Source organism: Amphiprion ocellaris, chromosome 5 (genome assembly GCF_022539595.1).
Source record: "Amphiprion ocellaris isolate individual 3 ecotype Okinawa chromosome 5, ASM2253959v1, whole genome shotgun sequence".
Classification (NCBI taxonomy): Eukaryota; Metazoa; Chordata; class Actinopteri; family Pomacentridae; genus Amphiprion; species Amphiprion ocellaris.
In genome coordinates this window covers 24,992,217-25,014,859 of record NC_072770.1, presented here as the reverse complement: position 1 = coordinate 25,014,859, position 22,643 = coordinate 24,992,217, and the positions used below count along the sequence as shown (strand labels likewise).

The following is a 22,643-nucleotide window of genomic DNA, read 5'->3' as shown; positions in this document are numbered from 1 at the left end:
AGCATAATACTCTCTGATACCAGCAAATAGTAAGCTATAGTTGGTTAACTTAGTTTTGCAAAAAGACTAGAAACAGAGGCAGACAACTAGACTGGCTCTGTCTAAAGGTAACAAATTCTCCTAACGGCACCTCTAAAGCTCACCCTTTATCTTATAGCTTTATTCACATAACTAATGCTGCTCTTCTCTATGATGTAGGTATTACAGTAAAAAGGCAATGTTAATGCAAGCATAATATTGTAACTTGTGGTGTGAAACTTGCAGTACACGCTGAGCATTTAAAGCTTTAGGCGTCCCTTGAGACCTTAGAGAAAGATTAATTTCTGAGATTATTTTGGCTGATTGCCTGAATTAATGCTTTCTGACATTATTTAGCATCTACACAGAAAAATCTGCATAAGTACAGATATATTTATGAAATTTATTTAATTATGCTGGGGGGCATCTGGAATTCATTTGTCAAAACAGCTCTGTGGGAACTGCTTGCATTGTTCTAACACCACGGAGGGCTTAAAGTTGATTCAGCAGTCAGTGTGTGTGTGTGTGTGTGTGCGTGTGTGTGTGTGTGTGTGTGTGTGTGTGTGTGTGTGTGTGTGTGTGTGTGTGTGTGTGTGTGTGTGTGTGTGTGTGTGTGTGTGTGTGTGTGTGTGTGTAAGTTGCGACTGACAAATCATAATTTCCCACCATTAACCTGCAGTGCTTGTGGTGTGGTTGCCATGGCAACAATTCCCTCCCAGAAAAGGCGATGCAGCATATCCACCGGTTTATTAGATCTCTGATCACATAGCTCCCTCCACATGGCCATCTGGGAAAACCAGTCACAAAGAAACGTATGCCCCCCGTTTTACCTTTTGCAAGACTTCACATCATTTTGCCGCATTACACCCCGCTGAAGAGAAGACAGGGTGTAATTTTTCTTGTCAGTGCTTCTCTTCACTCATAGATTGGGGGAATATGAAATGTGAAGTGAGCAGTGATGAGATGAATGTTGGAGGAAAAAAGTGAATGCTGAGAAGTAGATAAACACACACTGAGACACATAAGACTTCACTGCAAGCAAACTGATTATGCCTCCATCCTTACTAGAATCATTTATTTGAATTCACCCACAGTTCATTCATTTGGACACACATAAAACATTATTTATCCAAACCACAAGGAAGGTCATTTATTTGTAAGGATAGGATGAATATAACACTTTAAATTAGATTTTCTTGATTAAAACTGATCTTAATTGTCATTAATATGAACATCTTGATGCTGCCTTCAGATTTAACTGGAACAGATGTCTGTCTGTGAACATTTAACACATTTGCAACCTTGTTGTGGCATTATGTCACAGCGACACCACTCTTGGTACCAACGCTACCTTCTGCCAAGCTCCAGCAAACACTGTTGATAAACTGCAGATGCTGTTTCCTCACACTGACAAACACACATGCGTGCACGCACACACACACACATTCTTGTATGCGCACGTAAAGGACAAACACTGTCTACCTCCAGACTTATTCAAATTTTCTGTCCAAACTGACCGAATACTATGCCATGGCTCAATGTCTCCACTCCTTCATCTGCAGAACAGGTGAAACACATCAGACAGTCGTGGACACAGAAACACTTTCCAACATGATACAGTTTAGCAATAAATTAGTGCAAACAGCCTCAGGAAATCCCCTGTCAGCTGGATCAGAAATTTTTATTGTCAACATAAAGTACAGCTTATAAGCTCCACTAACTTTATTGCTGGGTCTTTATATTGGATGACAACAGAATGTGCAGGTGATTTTGTTTCCTCTGTAGCTTTCACCTGGCTTAAATATATCATAACAAATAATATGTTCAGGTCACAGTTAAGGAATAGTTTAACATTTTGTGAAACACGTGCACTTTCATGATGAGAAGATCAACATTTCTCACATGTTGGCAACAATGAAGCTATAGTCAGTAGACTTTATATTAGGTAAAAAGTGTAATGACACGAAACAGTGAGAAATTGCTAGAATGACTTTGTCCAAAGATAAAAAAATCTACCTTCTGGCACACCTAAAGGTCACTATATTACCAAACTATATTTGTCTGCTTAATGACAAAATGTGAATTTTCGGGAGTACATGGTGGACTTGTGATCAAAGTCAAGTAGCCGGACAACCAGCAGAGACCACAGAAAGTGACTGCATATCAATGTCACAACTGATTATCTTTCATAATATTTTTTTTTTAAAATTTAAGTAAAACAAGATAGAGCATGTTGATTAGTGAGCCTTAGAAGTACTCTTAGGTGAATATTCTTCCACTTTTGGACATAGCCAGACAAGATGTTTTCAACTTTCAACTCTTTATGCAAAGTTAAGCTAAGGGACAGATTTGAGAGGAGTATCAATCTTCTTATTGATCTCCTGGTAAGACGATGAATTGGTGTGATATAAGTGTGACCACATCCATCTCACACAAGTCCTTGAGTTCTCCTACAAGGCAAAAGTAACAGAATGTACTGGAAATGTGTTTCACTTGAAAAAACTGATCTTCTCAGAAAAATGCATTTATATTCACCTGCATTAAATGTAAACTATATCTAACTAGAGAAGCACTCAGTTGATGTATCATTTCCAATGGATGAAATCTTTAATAAAAAATGACCTTGTGCTGAGCACAGGCATGTGTTATGCATGTGCATGTTATGTATGGATACCGTATTGTGTGTAAATTACTCTTATAAAGGTCTGTTGATCAGTTCATCACTTTTGGCAAGACTTTGTTTTGCTGGTGTTAAAATAACCGTTCCCTCCATACTTTTATTTTGAAGGTGCATTTTTAATGTTACTGGCTTTTATTTTGTCACCATTCCAGCGGCACAGGAAGTGTTTATCTAAGAAGTGGTTTCTTGACATGACGAAGACGAAAAGTCCAAAATTTCACGTAAAGGTGAAAGAGAACGATTACAAGCTTACAAAGCCATGAATCCAGATTATAAGCCGCATCACTGTGAAAATTTAACGAGGTGGTCCTTGTGTCATTTCTGAAATCCCCTGAAAATTTCATCCAAATCCGTTAGTCCGTTTTTGAGTAATGTTTCACACAGAGAGACAAACAGATTCACAGACAAACGTACGCCGATCGTCACATAACGTTCCTTGGTGGAGTAATTAACACAGTGAATGGGCCAGTTTTATTCTGTGTTAGAGGGAAGTGATATGAGAAAGTCTGTCCCTGTACCAGCCTTATGTATATGTGAATGACTTCTCTGGAATAGTATAACGACCAATTTGTGCTTTCTGTGTTTAGATGTGCAGCACGAACTTTGAAAGTGGATGTGGATGCAGTGTTACTCATACTGTCATGGGTACACATCAGTCAGACGGTAGCATTGCCCCTCATATCAAACACAGAAAAACACACGGGACTCCTTTAGATGCTTCTGAAAGGCTGCATGCAACTTTGTCCAGGATATTGCTGCTAGTTACAGATTGGGCTATTGGGCTGTCTATTTCTGATGTCTGCAGAGCACGGTGGATAAACATGATTTCTAGAGACTTTCTAACTTTTCACTGGATTTGGGTTTTCTGCAAATGGAAAGCATGTCCAAATTAAAGCAACTCCAACGTCTGGTAGCAGCTACTTTCACTACAACTCCTTTAATGATGAATTTTAAAGGTGTGGATGATGGAGAAACTCCTAATACAGTCTCTCACTCAAGACAAGCATTAGTTTTGAGCTCTATTTTTTCTCTGACACATGTGCAGTGTATTTGCACAAATATCAGACTGCACGTCAATGTTTATAAAGGTGGATGCTTGGTATTTTGGGTGGATGACGAAATTTATGTCACGCGTGTCCTTGCAGATGCAGATGTAAAAAGCATGAATTAACCTTGAGTTAGTGTAAGTTAGTGATGCTGTGTTGACACTGCATCATTTGTTAGCCATTCTGTTTTGAAATGTAGGGCAGTGCTCTTCAGCTCTTGTTGGCATTGATTGTCTATGTCCAGTTGCTCTGCCAAGACTTAAGGTGAATGTGAGTGTGAAATGTCTCATGGGAATCTGTCTTAATAGCCACAGAGGTGATGAGGTCCTGACTCGTGTTACACATGTCACTTTGCATTAGTGTCCACATTAGAGCCTTCTACTCTGCAACCAATCAGACCCACTTAACAACAGAGTCAACAGATCCCTTTCTAATTGCTCCTGAGCAAAGCAATTTAGCAGAAGCTCTTGGGGATTGACTTTCATTTGGGTTTGTCAAACACAGGCCTTGCTTGATTTGTTTTGGCCCAGTCAAAAATTGAAATAATTTCTGAAGCATTTGTGTGTGTGTGTGTGTGTGTGTGTGTGTGTGTGTGTGTGACATCAATGTGAACAACTGTTTGTACTCATTTGCTTTATCCATCCGTCCATTATCCATATACTGCTTAATCCTCATTAGGGTCGTGCGGGGTGCTGGAGTCTATCCCTGCTGACTTGGGGTGAAGGCAGGGGACACCCTGGACAGATCACCAGTCTGTCGCAGGGCTACATATACAGACTCACAATCACACTCACATTCACACCTACGGGCAATTTAGAATAATCAATTAACCTCAGCATATTTTTGGACTGTTGGGGGAAGCCAGAGTACCTGGAGAAAACCCACGCATGCACAGGGAGAACATGCAAACTCCATGCAGAAAGATCCCGGGAAAGCCGGGACGCGAACCAGGGACCTTCTTGCTGCTAACCATCAAAGTGCTAACCACTACGACACTGTGCAGCCTCATTTGCCTTATGTACAAATAAATTAATAAAGGTAATTGCTCTTGGGTGTGCTGCCTTGTGATAGCATAGAATAGTAGAATAATAGCGTCCTGTTAATCGGTTTTATTTATCCATCCTCCTTATATTTCCTCTCAGACAAACAAGAACATTAACCGGCCAAGTTATTTTTTTCTTCCTGTCAGTTAATTCCTACAAAAAAACAGAACATTAATATTTAATGGACATGTGGCATCAGCAGATTTTTACATCACTGATGTTTTGCAAAGGAGGAGAAGAAAATGGCTTGGCTGCCTCAACTCGACTAATGGAGTTCGTTTTTTGAAACTTCACATTTCAGACACAGCTGGGGACACATGAGAGGGAAATGCCATCAAGTTAAATTATTCTTGAATTAATTCAACTGTTTTCCATGCAATCTATTCTGAAGTAAAATTGTAAGGCAGAATTAAAGATGTCTTTACCATCTGTGTCTCATCATTAAGTAATTATCATCAGTATGTTGAGATCATGGAACCATACATGCTGCATTTGGTCTCCAGAGACTGAAGCAGACAAAGATGTAAACATCATTAGTTTATAATTAAATACATTTATTTTGCTTTGTGAGTTTTCTGATGGTCAAAACAATACAGCATGGCTTTCAAGTTTATACTGAGGAGCTGCACATGTGGTGACGTCAGATATTTTCAGAAAGTCACAAATTCAATTTCTCCTTGCTCAATTTTTAGTCGGCATGGGTGCGGAGGGAGGGCACTGTCAACGTTTGGTGCATAATCAGATATCTCCTATTAAATTGTGGGCTGTGAAATTTTGTACCAACGTTTGTGGTATGAGGGGATGATGCCTCGTGGCTTTAGCCCTCACATTTCCTCAGTCAGCACCAATACCTACAGAAAGCATGTCTGCCCCACCAGCTGTAGTTTAGCACTTTTTTTGCTAATTACCAAGGTAAAATGCAAAACTGGATGACTAACAAATTTTATATCTGCTAAACATCAACATGACATCACTGTCATTATGAGCATATTAGCATGCTAGAGTTAATGTTTCACTCAAAGCTCTGCAGTGCAAAAATAAGCTACAGCTCAGGCTCACAGGGCTAGACTCTTAAAAATATTTGCTAGCAGCAAAGTCATCTTTTTAGAACAGAACACAATTATATGTACAGTATATTGCATTATTTCTACTCCGACAAGGAACACAGCGGAGTTATGTGACGATTGGCGTACATTTGTCCATCCGTCAATTACTTACTCATTACTCAAAAACAGAGTAACGGATTTGGATGAAATTTTCAGGGAAGGTCAGAAATAACACAAGGACCACCTCATTAAATTTATGCGGTGATGCAGCTTATAATCTGGATCCACGGATTTCTTAAAGATTTCTGTATCATTGCAAGATAGCTGCATTATGTCACTGTAACTATGATGTGCTCGACGAAGTGAACACTACATCAGCTGCCTGCTGATGATCACATGATTGCGATCCTACTACAAATCGACTGTTGGGACTTATCAGTCGGAAATCATACAAGGAACAATTGATTAAATTGTCCCATCAATTCCCGCCGCCAGCTACATATTTAGGTCATGCAATTCGGTATCCGTGCATAATGTACACATGCATAACACACGCCTGTGCTCAGTGAAAAGTCATTTTGTTTGTGGGTACATCTATATTAAATGGCAACATTCCATAGTGCAGTGATTTCTGATCATCAATAACTAATAAACAAATGCTGCATTTCTGACAATGCCATAAGGGGGAATGAATAGTCTTGGCGGAGTACTGCATTCTCTGATTGCTTTTCTTCTTCTTCTTCTTCTTCTTCTTACTATTATTATTATTATTATTATTATTATTATTATTATTATTGTTATTATTGTTATTATTATTATTATTATTATTATTATTATTATTATTATTATTATTATTAATATTATACACTTGTGTTTAGTATGTAAGCATAAGTAAGCAGAGTCATGTGAGTAAGCAAAATCCTATTGAATAAGATGCAGCTCAGGATGCTGGGTCTTAGGAAGTAGATTTGTGAACGTGTGTATATGTCTATGATTAGAGGAGGAAATTTTGCTTTTCAGCTCTTTTTGTGTTCATACGGGTAAAAGAAAATCTGTCTCTCCCCATCCTCCATCCTTATCCCTCCTTGTTCACCCCTCCCTCTCCTGCACCAGCTGAACAAAGACAACTGCTCTTTGTTAGCTACACGCTCTGTCTGAGACTTGAAGTCAGAATTTGTCTTTTCACTGATGCTGATGGCAGAGATTGTCGTCCTGCCGCTAATGTGTGTGTGTCTAAGGGCACAAGTATGGGGGGAGGAAATAATCCTAAAGAAAATGTTAGGCCTTGTGCCCACTAGGTTTCTTTTAGAGTACTGGCGCCTTTTTCAGGCATTTTCAATAGACACAGAGTAGAGAGAGCTGAAGCAGCTGTCTCTATAAAAGCGCTTTACCCAGCACCTTTTCTTCTTCAAAACACTCCACCTTTTTGTTCTGCTGTTCTGGGTGCTTCAGCTTGAAAATATCTCAGATTTTCAAAGAAACACTGCACTTTTCCTGTCAGGAGGATGAGATATTGTCAAAGATACAGTACAAAGCACTTCATCCCTACAGCCTGCCAGTGGTTTATTTATTTATTTATTTTTTTTACCAAATAAAATGCCCAGTGAGCACAAGAATTTGGAAAAAATGACAGGCAGGATTGCACCACTTGGGAAGAAGCAAGGTGAATAAAAACATACATACAGAAGTGATTAGAATGAGTGGGAAGAGGATTTGCATTTGGAAGAGAAGTGAGGGGAGTGATGGAATTTTCTTTCTCCTATTCCCCACCCTGTTCTGTCCATATATGGCAGGACTGATGTGCTGGGGGCTGATGAAGTGGTTTACCAGTCTGTTCTCTGAGGGTATTTGGGTGAGGGGAGAATAGGGGGTGGATGGCCTCCTTAACTAGTCTGCTCCCCTATGAAGTATTTCTTTGTCTGCATTTTTCCTCTTTTTTTCATATTGCATTGAGAGTGCTGATAGCCTTTCATGCAGATTTATATTGCTGTGCCTTATTAGTCTGTAGCAAGAAAAAGGGCGTATTGCAATGAATTATTTCCATAACATGATGAGAATGTATGCATAATTAAATTGCTGTGTGCATAAGTAGATGTCACTGGGTTAAGATGAGCCAGTTTGTATGCCCTGCACTAATGTTACAGTGTACAAAAGTCTCAGTTAGAGGGTAAATCCCATGGACTGTTAAAGTCTCTCGGTGAATGGGATAATTTAGCTCCATTTCCTGGCTGACTAATATCAATAGATGGAGAGTTAAGGAGCGTGAAGAGTAGGCGGCTATTAGCCCTTATAAATCATGCTGATTCTAAAGAGAGAGAGCTGGTACTCAAGAGAAGGTAGTGGGTGGGTGGAGGTTGTCAAGGACAGGAAAACTCCTGAGAATACACCTTAAAGAGTCTTTTAACTTTAACAGAGTTACCAGCTTTCACAAATAGAGTAGTTCTGTTATGGAAATACTGATACACAATGCAGCTGTTAATTGTTTGATGAATACTAGGCTTCCCTCGGTTGCCAGTATTGTACATACACACAGAATACTGACAAATGGATTACACCAAAAATCTATTTTTATTGTAAAAAAAAAAAAAAAAAAAAAGACACAAATCCCAGTGTCCTTTTAGTCAGTGCTGATACAGTGTGTTGGAATCGACCTCTGCAGCTGATTCCTGCACAGCCCAAAACACACCATCAGCTTTGGGACTAATTGCAGCTGCAGGATTCAGAGCAGTAATTGGAATACATTTGGGATTTTATAAAAGAGCTTCATTAGGGTAAATCAATAAAGAGTGCTCTTCAAAGGGACACAGTGAAGCAGCGTTGCAACTCTACTGAGCCTCGTTACATCTGAATAATTAGTAAATATCGTTTTAAGTAAGCAAACAATGCAGCCTTGCCTTAACCTCAGCATTCAGTTTTGCAATGGCTTCCTGAAGTAAGTGGCAACCTTTCACGCTGCACTCTGCAACAACTCTTAACTGTGAACTTCTCTCCACTGCGGAGGGCAATAATATGGCAAAGTACAGAATTTAACTGCCCTCTGCAGATTATAAAGATGACATAAGAATAAGAGGGGTGGCTCCAGAGATAAAGTATGTTCTTCCATTCCTCAAAGTATTCTGCCCTCCAAAGAGTCAATGATATCCCTCATATTTCATATCAGGCTTTCTCTCCTTCTTCTGTTCCAGCATTTTACTTGTTGTTTACTTCATCTAAGATATTAAACCAGTGACCTTTCCCCAGATAGAGACATCTCCCTGCACATATCTCTCTGCTTGTGTTAACATACTTAGTGGTCAGGGTACCGTTTTCCTTGAAGCACTCCAAAGTTCACAGTGATATTTTTTTTGGAGACTGCTCTTGTGTTACCTCCCTCTTCTCTGGCCTTCCCTTGCAACTCCTTTGTGTTACTTTGCAATAACTTTTGTGGTAGCTCAAAATACTTTCATGTTCCCTTGCAAAACTTCTGCACTGCCTCACAATACCTTTAGCATTCCCTTGCAAAAGTGTTGTGAGGAATGCAAATGTCCTCCTAAACTAACTCACAATCAGAAAAGCACTGCAGGTTCCAATAGTAACAGCTGGACACAACTATAGTATCACAGATTGAGCCATAGCAGCAGCTGAAATCTGAACAATAAGCATTTATCCAGCCACAGCTTCACCATCACAGTCAGGCAGAGCAGCTGCAGCTGTGTTCACAAGCAGCCAAGAGATACTGTTGGAGATCTGCCTTTTAAAATGGATAATGAGCAATTAATGCAAGTGTCACGTCATGTCTCATTTCTGTGTAATACACATGCAGTATATTTTTACTGGCCTGGACCAACACATCTGTTTATACGGATCACAAGAAATTTGAAGCATTTTCTGCAAAAATATTGTATTCTCCGTAAGGCCCTGTTTTGCAGATGTGACCGGCTGATTAGCCATCACGCCATACAGCTGTGGGGGAACTAATGATTGGTTTGGCCGTTGCAGCAGGGGGTTCAAATTGATTGACGGACGTAGCTCCACTATACTCCTGAACACTCCTGGACAGGTACGCGCTGTGCAGCACGTGAAACACTGGTAAGCTTTAGATTTTGTATTAATATTGTTTCTTCTTTTAAGACCAGTGTTCTGTGGCTGCAGTGCAGAGTCTGCTGACGGTGTCTCTGCTTATCGGCGGCGTCAGGGTCGGACATCCGAGGTAAACAAAATGTTTGTTTATGCTAATTGTTATCGTTCTGTTGCTTGATTGTTTTTAAACATTTCTTTGTTTCATTACCGTTTTGCCTCTGTTGCCTTGTCTTTTTGTTTGTTTATTTTGTTGTTTCTTTCTTTTAGTTTGTAGTTGTTTTGCCTAGTTCTGTATTAGTTTGCTTGGTTCGAGTTTAGTTTCGTTTCTCCCCATGTGTGTTTATCTTTAGGTTGTCGTGGTTGTGTTCTCTGGCTCAGTAATCAGGTTTCTCCCCTCCATAGCTGCGTAGGGCCTGTGTGACTGTCAGTTTTAATAACTGCATTTATAGTAACGTGTGTGCGTGTGCGTGTGCTGAATATATTTTTGTACCAGAATAAAAATTGTATTTATGTTTTTCTATACACGCCTCTGTATTCATTTGTGCACGTACCTGTGTTTAGTAGGGGAAACCCTCTGTTGAGAGGCAGGATTGTTAACATTCTTAGGGTGAAAGTCCCTAGGTGGTGTTGTCGGTTCCATGTTGAAAGAAACCAGAAGACCTTCACCAGTCCTAACTTGGTTACACATACATTCAATTTCCTACACTCAGCAGAACAGATTTCTGTTTAAGTAGCACTGGCTAATGTGAGGCTGCTTTTCTTTTTCATTCAGCCATCCTTTATCCTGTATTGTGTCAGTTGTCGCAGTGTCACAACAAGCATTTGTAAATGTGAGTTTCCTGGTTCTGTCACCATGTTGTCTATCACTACTGCTGCAGTCTTTATTTCTTTCCTTTCCTTTTTTTTGTGGCATCCTGCAGTCTAAGTCCACTCCAGTGAAAGTGATTTTCTGCCAATGTGTACATGTTGTCAGATATCATCTCAGACCAATCGCTGTGCGATTCCCGTAAATCATCATTCACAGGATGTAATATTTCTTCAGCAGGAATCACTGTACTTGTTTGGGTTTATGTTCAACAGTCAAATAAATGGCCTTTTCAAATGTGACACTGTGACAGAGTTCATTGTTCTCTAGACAAAGAACAACAGACAAACAGAAAGATCAAGCATTCACAGGTTTATATCAGTGATGACCTCCTGTCTGATCCTCCACCCTGCTTATCGCAGCCCTGTTACCCATATCCTTCCCTCCTTCCCACTGCTGTGGTTCTTGTCACTATGCACATCCAGACAAACATGGAATTTAAATATTAATAAGCTCCACAGACAAGAAGTGACACACACTTTGGGACAGTTGTACAGATGGCGGTAGTGGCGGTGGCAGCTTGAAACCAGCTCAGTGAAACCACATCTGCACACCTACCATGGTCAAACCACGGGCATCTCATTAGTAATTTAACTGTGTGATTGGAGTCTTATGAATGAATAAGCCCAGCATGGCCAAAGGTTAGCTTTTAAAATCTTTGTTCCTGCGAAGGGAATAGAAAATTACATCATTGAAAAAAAAAAGCTGAATCTAGGCCCACACAGTTAACTGAAAAATTAATGGTTTTTTTTTTTTCCGAAATTTAATGTGCTCTACTTGGCTTACATTACGAGAATTGTTAAAGCACGGGGGAGTTAAGTGAACAGAGGCATCCATTAGCCAGCTATGATGACTTTGCTGCTGAGCAACTCCATGACCAATTAGAGATGGATGGTGGAGGGTTATGCTGTGGGGCAGCTGTAAGAAGATAATCATGACTGAGAATTTTCCTTCAGCCACTTCAGCTGAGAAATGTTGAGTTCAAATCAGGGTTACAGTATCATTGGATTACTGTGCTATCATCCACCTCAGGCTACATTTGGGTCATATTTGTTAATTTGACCCTGAGCCAAAGGCAGTACTTTCATGCCAGAAGTATTTTTAAGATCTCTGTGTGATTCCCGCAGTCCCACTGTCTACCAGTGGCTTCTTGCTTCCATCATGGAAATGAGGCTGTGTGTTGAAGCACGCCTGTAGTTTCCCAGTGGAGAGTATGGTTCCATTTGGTATTTAAATGGGTCAAACTGTGGTGATTTATTCATGCTCTGAGTCTTTTAGTGCCACTCAGCCTGACAGGCAAGCTGTAGGCTCACCCTCTCTGATCATAAAGGCCTTTTGCTTTCACCTCGTGTTGATACACCCTTATGTAAATTATATATTTACAAAGTACAGTCTTGAGTTTGTGCTTCTAAACAACTAGAAATAATTTCAAGGTGCAGAATTTCACCTATATGTAAAAAAAAAGATACATGTGTCCTCCCCATTGACTGCATATAAAGATGCACAAATCCTCCATGAGGGTTCCTAAACAGTGTTTTTGAAGCTTAATATGGTGTCTCTGTTCATTGCCATCTTGGCAGTTTCTGACTCCACATATCTCCTGATTTATTCAAAATTGAGCAAAGAGGTGGAGCCTGAGTGACGCTGAGGCAGGACATGTAAACATATTTCTGGGACATGAACTGTCATAGAAAGGCACCCACATGTCACTCAAAACAGCCACACCTTTATTAGAATTTTAGGCCTTGAACCACAGCATAGAAGCCATCCTCCCAAAATGATTCGACAGAGAGTGTGCTAATTGTATAATATAGCTCTGAAAAGCCGACAGCCAAGTGCTTCAGACTTGGCACAAAAGTTATTGAGGGAAATCCAAGTTTCTGTGACAGCTCAAAGTGTGAAGAACAGTTCATTTTGTGAACCTCTATGAACAGCTTCCAAGAAAAATAACCTTGCTTGTGTTTTGGCACAAAACTGCAAGAAGAAATTTTGCTAAACCCCATAAAAAGAAGCCTGATGAATATTGGGAGCACATTATATAATCTGCTGAGACCAAGATAAATTTGTTTGGCACAGATGGCAGCCAGCATGGTTGGCATGAATCTTGCCAGGACAACCACAGTGAATGCATAGTCCTGGAGGTGTTGGAGAGATGGCATTTATAGATGGCATCATGAATGCCTGTGGATATATGAAAATACTGGCTGACAAGATGACTCTCAGTCCACAAGAGCATGATAATGATCCAAAGCACACTGCAAAAATCATACAAGAGCTTTATGAGGAAGAGCAAACTGAAAATCATGACTTGGTCAAGTATGTCGCTTGACTTGAATCCAACAGAACACCTTTGGGGTCTTTTCAAGAGAAAGGTCAACCAACAGAGCCCCTCTGGCAAAATGTACAATTTACAAGAGAGTTTAAAAAATATTGTAATAGGAATTTGTGTAACTCACCAATGATCTGATTTTGATTACATAAATTTGAGTCTTACCAAACCCAGCACCTATGTTTTATATGTATACACAACTACTCCGATGTTGCCTTGGCTCTAGTGGTCCAGTATTTGTATTTCTATGATCACAAAGCTTTCAGACAGCGCCGTCAGATGTGAAAGGTATCCAAACCCTTTCGATCTCTCTTTGAAATCTTCAGACTGATGCTCCTGCTTTCATTGACTCCAGGTCACCTGTATCAGTGAACAAGACAAAAGAATAGACACACTGTTCACTGCACTCAAACATGAAAAAAAAACACTCCAGAGAATAACATATATGCGCACAGCCAATGACACACAAAGCTGCGTTGTATTTTTTTCACTCACTTGGGAGAAGTAAATGAGGGAAAGAGGTAGAAAGGAGAGCAGAATGACAGCAAGAGGCTGACCCTGGATTCGCCTCCGGTGAAAACCCTCACAAAGCCACTCTCAGTGTGACAAACAGGATGAGATTCTTATCAAGGTCACCAGACAGTCAGCTTGACTCCATTTCTTAGACATTCATAGCCTATAGAAAGGTCATTGCTTTTGTATGTATCATATAAAACTGTCACGTCACATGTACGGTGTCAGATTGCCCCCTTAACAATATACAGAATTTTCTTGTATGGGCAACATTACAGTCTAATTAGACTGTACCATAAACTGTATCCACTGTCTTGTGCTGAGTACTGGTTTTAATTTTAAATTGAATGTGCTGTGCTACAGTATGCAAAATTAAGTGCCTTTTGTTTGTAACATCTTTACTACATTTGTGCTCTGTGTAAATGGAATTAAACATTTATTTTTGTTTTTACTGCTGTCTTTTAGATAGCTAATAGTAGAGTGAACTTACAGAGAACATTGGGTATAAAATGCAACAAAAGTCCTTGAGGACATCATATATTCAGTGTCTTAAGTATTTTGCCACAAAACAGCCCTTCACAAAATATATCACAACCACCATTCAAACCCCTAAACACAACCAACACTGATAACAAAACACTGCATGTAAAAATGGTATATCCTGACAGTATGTTGTTAATTTCCTCCCATCAAAATTTTTGACAAAAGGAACAGGAATGATTTGCAATGTCGCAAATTATCAACACAACAGATGCTTCGACATAGAAATTAGAGGCTGTATTCTGAAAAGCAATATTAAACTAGTAGGAAATTCCCTATATGTTTAAATTATGGTTCCCTGTAGTAGTTTTGTCTAATCCACCTGCAGATGCTGGGTGCAAAGAGGGAGCCAACAAGTACTGACTCTGTTCTCGAGGCCTGGGAAGTTCACAGTAATTACACTAATATGGCACCCTCTCAGCAGGCCCCTTTGTTTAGATTCCAATAGAGCCGACCAGATGGTCCCTTGAGCTCAGTGTTCTTCCATATTCATGAGCTGAGGTTTGACCCTGCCACCTCTGAAGGGCTGACCTCTAACCTGGGCTCTTTGGGACATCAATAGGATATGGAAGAGGGTGGAGGGAGATGCAGTGCACCAGGCACAACAACCCACCCCCACCCACAGTCCCACGGGTGAGCGCCCAACCTCTCAGAGTGAAGGCATTGGGTATGTGTGAACACCAGGGTGAGCCCAAGCTAGGTGAGCTTTCACATGAGTTCCCAGGCTCTGATGGGTGGGATGGTTGTCTCTGGAAGGGAACATCTGTCCCAACCACACGGAGTCCTGCACACTGAGGGGTGGATGGGAGTTTGGGGCGCAGTGACAAAGCCAAGGAATCAGACTAATGATGTCAGGCCATGTCATCGGTGTTCAAGATTGTGGCAGTGAACTCTGACCTCCCTGCAGGATGTCTTCTTGAGTATACTCAACCTTTGGGATCATTAGGTGGGATCATAAGTCATAGAAAGCAAACATAGTGATTGTAAGTCAGTAATCTGCATGGCTGATGAATGCAGTGTCTTAAAAATCACCAGTTTCCCTTATATCTCCTCTGAGTTCACTTGTTCCTTGTTTGTCCTCTGTTATTTTGAAGGAGACCATTTTTGCACTAAGGAAGAGGACCGCGGTGCTTAGAAAGAACAGAGTGTTAAGTAAATCAAAATTCCACTGGGATATCTGAATCACCAACATGCTGTGCTTTGTAATGAAAGTATAAAATTGTTAAACATTACAGCTGCAACGCCTGCAAGAGCTGAATTTAGCATGTCATATTTTTATTCCACTGGAATAATAAGGACCTTGATGCAAGGCTTTCCTGAACAAGCTGCTGAGTGTTGAGGGAAATCTCATACAAAATAAAGATCTCAGCAATAAATACATTTTCAAATGAATAGGTTCCTATAATCCTTAAATACTATACCATAAATAAATATGAAAGCTAAATCATAAAGTCTGGCAAAACCTGCCTACACTGGCATAATGTGTGGTGTGTTGCTCCTGCTGTGGAGGCAGTGAACCATTGACATAAATCTATAAGAATTAGATGCAGCTTTTTGTTCTGAAAACGCAGCCTGAAGCCACTTTTAATGACTGTGTCGGTTTACTGGCAGCCATTCTGCTATCACTCATTTATTCAACATTTCTGGGATGTTCAGTGTGTAAGCCCAAGATACTGTAATTACCTCAAGTCCACCAGTAAGAAGAAATATGACAAGAGTGAAACTACTAAAAAATACAGCAGGCTGATTTTCAAAAAGAAATGAAATCTAAAAATGAGTCCAAAACTATAATTGACAGTCACTCATAGATTTATAAATTATTGTATTTAATTGCAACTCCATTGATTTTATTTTGCATCAGCTGACCTGCAATAAGGAAAACAACACACCCTGTTAAATCAGTTGTATGATGTCCTCTGTTGGCCTGGAGGAGCTTTGTTGAATTAATCCCAATGATGTTGTGGTGATGTCATCAGGGTTGCCCTCAGATTAGGTTGACACTTTGAATAAAGCCTGTATTAAAAGCTAGTGCGAAGGCAGAGGCATTTACCAGATGTATCTAGAGTTGTATTGTAGGAATCCAGGAAGCCTAAAGGTGTCATTTGTCCAATCCATGTCTAATGGTTCTTCTGACACTGAATGTGCCAAATGTACAAACATCAGCTGCAAGATTGTTGAAAAAAAAAAAATGACACATCACCATTGTATAAACTTAATTGAATCTCCCTTTCTTTCGGGTATTTGTTCCAGTCTCTCTTTCTTCCTCTCATCTCTGTACATTGACATAGCTGATTCAATACTCAGCTTCTCAAGTTAAAATATTTGCACCTCTTCTCCTCAGTTTTTGCCCATCTGGGTAAATCCAGTCTTGATCACACCTTTCTATTGACTTTGCATGTAGAAGCACAGGTTCTGTCTGAGTAAATGGTAAAGGAAATACATTTTTGTCAGTTTTTCTTTAAAAAATCTCTCCCCCAGCTTTATAAAAGTGTAATATTAAATTGTGGAGGTGTTCCTTTAAGACAGAGTTTCTCACCTTCTCCATGTGGTCCATGTGATGAAAGATAAAAACAATAAGATAACATGCATGTGTCTGAGATACTTTACTGCCCCAACTCTCTAGTCAAGGCAGTAGGTATATATACCATATTTTTGTACAATAGATGCGTAGAGGGAAAAGTGAGTGCAGAGGTTACAGAAGCATTTTATTGCCAATTCAATAAAGCAGCAGTTTTGAATGGTACTAAGTGATCTGATTAGATGAGACTATTATATGGCACCACATGATGGTAACCTTTGCTTTTTCTCCTTTAGCTGCTGTGATGGCAGAAATATCAGCATGGTTCTTCTTTATTACAGATCTAATCTGGGCCTGTTGGGCCACAGTAGTTTACAGGGACTGTGTGCTTGTGTAGTGGAGATGAGCCAGAGTGAAGATAACACTCCACATCCATCTGACTAATTGACTCTACAGTGCAGACAGAGGGGAAAAAAACTCAGATTTATGGGGCCTGAGAGTGCAGTTTCTGGCTTTAAAAATATCTATCCTTCTCTATCAGCTTATGCTCTAGTCTGAATTTAGAGCCCATTTACCAATTAAAAAATTAATCCATGATCTCATTTAAGACATTCTGTGTGCAGCTCTCAGTGAATATGTGCCAGTGATGGAGACTTCTATTGCTCAGGCTCATTGTGGGCATTTGCTGCCTGCTGAGTGTGTATTGTAAAGCGGAAAACCAACACAAATGTGCAACCCCAGGGCAATGCCACCTCTGGCGAGCTAAAAACCTTCAGAGGGGGTTTGTACAAAAGAGATTCATCCATATAAGCCGATTATGTTCCCTCCAGAGATGATCATGTAACATTTTATTTTGGGTAGCCACAAATTACCCGGCAATTATGTGCACAATGACTTCTAATTAACTGTTCATTCATATTTTTTGGACATTTGCGCCCTCGTGCTTGACAGACTTTAACACGGACATGGGTGGTTTAAGTGTCTCTTTTCCACAAACTGTGCCCCTGGGGTGATGTCACACAGCGCTGTCATACTGTCTCATGACACAGGGTAGACAGTCCTGTCTGCACCTGTCACACTGCACTGCCACCGTGGTTGCATGTCACATTTTCCACCATCATGCTTGTCACAGGGATTCCTGCCGCTGTTGATACGGGTCTTGTCACAGCAGAGCCAGAGAGTGACAGCAGCAAAGACTGTGGGACGGTAAAGTTTGATAGCAGCAGAGCATGTTTGACAGTGTGCATACAGGACCTGGTTTGTGATCTGTTGTGTCATATGTTGTCCATGTCAGATCCGAGAACACAACAAACGTTTCCCAGCATCTGATTATTGGGGAAACAATACTCACGTCCTCTTGTAGAAGATGTGATTTTAAGCTTTCATGACCATTTCCGTATGTCCTCCCTTGACACTGATGCTACAGGCTGTTTTCACATGAACAGTGTTTTTCCCTGCACAAGACAGCTGCAACCATTATGCAATATTATAGCAGAAGACAGAGCATGACGGTGAGAGTTTATTGCATTACAGTGAGAAAGATGATTTTTAAAGTGTGGTTTTACCGGCAATTTGGCAAATCTTGCTCTCCTGCTCATCAAAAACATATTTTCATGAGGCTCTTGTAATTCCAAATCTTAAACAGTCTCATTTTCTCACAAGACCTTTTTTTTCAATAAATGGTTTAGTTGGCTTGTTTAAGAGAAAAGTTTGAAATCACATTTACTTTTCAGCAGACAAGTATATGAGAAGATTGAAACCACAATCGTATCTATCTGGCCAGTGTGAAACTAGGTAGCCATAGGTTAACTTAGCTTAGCATTAAGACTAGATACAGTACAAGGAAAATTAACTAGCCAAAAAATAGTTCCTACCAACTTAGAAACCACAAATAAAGAAAAGATGTGTGTTTTTTTTTTTTTTTTTTAAGGAATATACCGTAAATTGTCATTTTTACACTTGTATAGATTAAACAAATGAGCTTTCTAGGTGCTGGTAGGTGGACATGGGATGTAAAACAAATCTTTCTTGATTGATAAACCATTTATTGCTGTTTTATTAACTTAATTTTAGGATGTAATGCTATTAAAAGTCTTGTAATCCCCTGGTGGTGGTGCATCACGTCAGCATCTGTAAAATGTTCTTCCTCTAGCAGCAAATCTGCACCTCAGTCATGTAATAAAGAGCCCTTGAACTGACTGTGACTCTGTGCTAATGCAATAATGTGCAGGCAGACGCTTCAGCTCTGACCAAGACTCATGTCTCTCTTGGAGGGATCAAGGGCTGCACAGTCGATATCCCACAGATGGTGGGGGAACAATGCGATCCATGCAGTCATTGGAGGCTCTTGTCTCATTACTTGGAATGGCAGGCCTGGGGTAAATGGGGAGAAGCGCAAGGTAAAGAGGTGGTAAATGATCCCACAGCTGTAGGTACAGGAGACGCTGCATTAGCCTTGTAATGAAGCACTGAGAGGCTTCAACCTGTATGAGGGTTTTTTCATTTTGGAGTGAAGTTAAAGCTGAGAGGACTGAGTGCTGTGTGGCACTGAAAAGATCTAATCAGTGCCAGGTATCCGCTATCAATGTTATGGTGCTGTAGGGTACAGCAATCGTTTGATCAATAAGAAATTTTGAACTCTGACCTCACCGAATAACTTTCATCAATGCATCTACCATTTGACTGGCATGCCTCATTAAGCTCTGCAGTTGGTTCAATCGGTTTGATGACAATGAAACCATTAAGGAGAATACATGTACTTGTTTTGCATGTAATTTATCATCCTAACAAACCCTCTGCAGCAATTCCATTCATTTGTCAGGGCAAACACATTCATTATATCTAATTTTCAAATGAATGAGTAGAAGAATCCATCAGCCAATTCAGTGCAAAGTTACAGTGATCTTTTATAAATGCAGTTTTGAGATTTCTGTGACTTTTACATCATACAAAGACATGTACTGTATGTATACTTACACACACACTCCAAAAGAGCAATGGACCTGTCTGCCGATCATGTCATTGCTCTGTGATGATTGATTGGTTCCACTCTCTGTCCCCCCGCCATCAGTCAGAGGGAGGAGAAACTGCCTTCATCAATATTAATTTCTTTTTTTCTCATCTATATTCATATGCTCATTCATATTCATCACTGGTTACACAGAGCAGATTAGGGTGGTTTGTGTGCATTTCTGCGGATCATCGTGTGAGATGACGAGGTGGAAGACTGCCATGGTCCTACTGACACTGACACTTTGTGCTGCAGGTTGCATTAAACTTTACCCTGAAAAGAAACTGGGCAGAATATTCTTTTTGAGATCATTATATTGTACAGTTGCACTGTACGGCTTTAACTGATTAATGGATGACTGGATTTCAGTCAGTCTAAATGGGAGCAGAGGTAACATTTAGCATGTATATTTGTCTGTGCGCGGTTAAGGTGGATATAATAGATATTTATTCACAGTGTTTTGGTGTGAAAAATGTGACCATGTGAACAGGGACACTCGTAGTGATAAACCTATGAAGAATTATCTCCTGAATCTGTAGTTAAGTTCAATCTTACAGAGTTTTGGCCTCTAGCTCATTGTTTGTCTGGCCATAACTTGGGTTTACTGTCACCACTCTCATACAACATTATACAGAACTGTGATGCAGCAGGCAGCTATTTTGAGCAAACAATCCTATAATAAAAACCTGTGCTCTACCTGTTCAGCAGCAAACAGCAGACAGCCAAAGTGAGTGACCAGCCCAGTGAGCACAGTGGAGCATTTAGCAGCTAAAGAGAAATAAATTTCCCCCAGGTATTGATAGGAACTAATAGGGCTAAAAGAGAGTGAAAATTGTACTAAGACACATCTGGTGGCCACAATGATGATGCCACATAAATGCTTTTTAGATTATTTGTGAATAAGCATCTGTTTTTTAACAAGTATGCCACATCAACTTAAGGATGTCATGTTAATGCAAAGCTGACAACTGGTTTCTGCAGTCCCTAAGTAGCCAAAAATAATAATCTTTTATTGCAGGTGCAGTTGCTAGATGATGAGTTAAAGGACCACTAACTTGCTACATAAATGTCTGGACTTAATTTCATAACAACTCATGTTAAAATATTTCATATCTCACTCTCATGGTAGTACAGTCTCTTTACCTCTTTTAGAATTAATGTTAAACTTTTATCTCAAATGGAAAGAACTTTGGATCAACTTTCTAATTTAAATTCTATATCTCATTCCTTAAAATCCACTATATAAAACAGGCTGACTTTACTTACAACACAATATGAAAGGTCAGGGACGGGGAAGCATGAATGTCTGCAATCCCTAGACAAGAGTCAACCACAACATTAAAGCCAATGACAGAGGAAGTGAATGGCGCTGATCATGTCTGATACAGTCTTCTGCAGGGGAAAACTTGGCTCTTGGTATTCTTACTGATGTTTATTGGCATGACGATCAATGCACCAGCAATCCAGAACGTCAGGGGCTCCTGTCAGCAGGACTGTAAAAGCTGCTCAGGAAAGGCTCAAGGAACATGACAAAGAGTCTAAAGTGTTGATATGGCATCCAAATTCCCCAGATGCCAATCCAATCAAGTATGCACCAGAACAACCATGATCCATGGAGGCCTCACGCTGCAACTCACAGGACCCAACGGACACCACGAGGTGTCCACAGGGCGATTTACACAGTATTAAGCAGGCGGTTTTAATGTTGTGGCTGGTGTTTTATGTGCCAATCCATTCAACGGTTACTGAAATGCTCCAGTCTGGATCAAAGTAGTGGCCAACTAACAGAACACTGACATGTTATAATACTAGTGTGGCTAAAAATACTAATAAAAATCACGCAGCATCCATGATTAAAGTTTTTTTTTGTAAAAAATAGGTGCACAATGTTGTTCACCACCTGAAAATATATCAACAGTACTTTTGAGACACCCATCATCATTTATCTTACGCCTGTGAGTGTAGTAATGATCATGGTTCCCATTAGTTATTCAAATCTGAACCATGTGGAAGCTCTGCTGTTGTATTCCCCAGGGTTCTGTAACTATGAGTGGAGGAAGGATTCCACCCAGTAGACAAAACCGTTCAGACAGGACTGGACACACTCTCCCTCATCATTCATTATCACTCTCAGAGAATAATTCACTCCGTTGCCTGACTTTGAGTAATAACACCGCAGTCGCAAAGAAAAAAAGAACCGTCAAAATTCTTTAGAGATTGTCCAATTAATTTCCCCTTTTCAGAAAAAATCGTGCATCTCTTTCCCCTTTAGTGTTCTTTTGTTTAATTTATCTCCCATCCTCTGTTCCTTTCTCCTCCTTGTGTCTCTCCTAACAACCTCTCCTGTAATTTCCTCTCGTTTCTTCCACCTGTACTGTTCATTTTCCCCCAATCAGCCTCTAATTGGCTGCTTCACACTAAGAGGATGGTGGAGATAGAGTGGTCTGTTGTACGCACACATCAGTAGACATGTGTAATGGTGGAGAGAAAACAGGAGCGTGGCTGGTAAAACTCGCTAAAAATATACAGCTGTGCTTGCTTTTAATGACTTTGTTTCCTGCTTTCACCATATTTATTATGATAATGACCTCTATAATAGTTCACCATGTGTCATAAATGACACATTTTGATTCACTGAGAGAATTTATGCTTTGCTTCTGTCTGAACTAACTGTGTGTGCATGTGCATTCGTCTGTTGTGGAGATGAGTAGAAGGTAAAATGCTTGTTGTTTTGTTTTTAGGCAATAGGACCTAATGAGAGAGTTCACGTTATCTCAGATCCTTTCCTTTCTCTCAGCTGCATCTATATTCTATAGACGTACTGTAACTGCTGTAATCAGCAGAAAATTATTTTTATAGTATCCAATCACAAAGCCCTCAGTCTCTCGCTCAGCTGAAGAGAGAAGCACAGTATCTCCAGACACGTACAGGACACAGTGGTGTGAACAGGCTTTCCCTCAGAGAATTTAGCACACT

General features: G+C 40.1%; 1 long non-coding RNA gene across 1 annotated transcript; it reads left to right on the top strand.

Moving 5' to 3' along the window:
- The first annotated feature begins 9,738 nt into the window (after positions 1-9,738).
- LOC129348991 (uncharacterized) lies at positions 9,739-10,412 on the top strand. The gene is made up of 2 exons (XR_008601773.1): positions 9,739-9,872; positions 9,944-10,412. It is a non-coding gene; the product is annotated as an uncharacterized LOC129348991 (long non-coding RNA).
- Positions 10,413-22,643: the final 12,231 nt, after the last annotated feature.